Source organism: Mustelus asterias, unplaced genomic scaffold, assembly GCF_964213995.1.
Source record: "Mustelus asterias unplaced genomic scaffold, sMusAst1.hap1.1 HAP1_SCAFFOLD_94, whole genome shotgun sequence".
NCBI lineage: Eukaryota > Metazoa > Chordata > Chondrichthyes > Carcharhiniformes > Triakidae > Mustelus > Mustelus asterias.
This window is the reverse complement of record NW_027590142.1, coordinates 14717-15833: the sequence shown is the minus strand read 5'-3', so window position 1 is coordinate 15833 and position 1117 is coordinate 14717.

The following is a 1117-nucleotide window of genomic DNA, read 5'->3' as shown; positions in this document are numbered from 1 at the left end:
ATAAATCTATTCCAAATAAAGGTTAGCTTCAGTTTCTTCCTTCACCATAATGCTGTCAGGATTATAACATGGTAACAGGGAATGTTTGTCTCATGGTGAATTTTAAAAACTAAAGGAAAGTATATTTCAGGCAGGAGCTTACAATCCCAGCAGTTTTTGTGAGAAATGGTTGAAAGCCAGTGGGAATTGTCAGGGTCTGATTCCCCGCTGATGTTCTTGAAGTCTGAACCATCCGATCAATGTAAGAATGAGGTGGAGATGTGGACACGGGTTCAATCATAGAAACCCTACAGTGCAGAAAGAGGCCATTTGGCCCATCGAGTCTGCACCGACCACAATCCCACCCAGGCCCTACCCCCTTGTCCCTACATATTTATCCACTAATCCCTCTAACCTACACATCTCGGGACACTAAGGGGCAATTTTAGCATGGCCAATCAACCTAACCCGCACATCTTTGGACTGTGGGAGGAAACCAGAGAACCCGGAGGAAACGCACGCAGACACGAGGAGAATGTGCAAACTCCACACAGACAGTGACCCGAGCCGGGAATCGAACCCAGGTCCCTGGAGCTGTGAAGCAGCAGTGCTAACCACTGTGCTACCGTGCTACCCCAGGTTACATTCCCGACCAAGGAGAAAACAAGGTCTGGCCTTGGCACTGTCACTTCTTGACAAAAAGATCAGAAGCAAAGTATTTTGTGAGCTGGATGTCCATCAGTTGGATACTGATGAAGGTTTGAATCTTTTATAAAGATTCATTGAGATTTACAAGATAGATGATCTATTGGTTGCCTGTGAAGCATAATTGGACTTTGACAGGTTTCGTGTGAGGGTGAAAGCATCTTTAGTGTGTCTGGATATCGCAACAAAAGACAGGATTGGAACAGCACTAATAGGTGATTGAACCCCAGCAATGACTGGGGAACTATTAACAGGTGTTTCAGGTCTGAATGAAAACATCATCGTGTGATAAACTTTCACAGTGAGACACAACACAGAGAATTCTGAGGCTGAACACAATGATGATGGTTATCACTCTGAAGGAATTGGAATATCAGAAGGAATTTGGTCCAGTGATGAGTGTGTTAGTCACAGACTCAGTCACCTGTTCTGT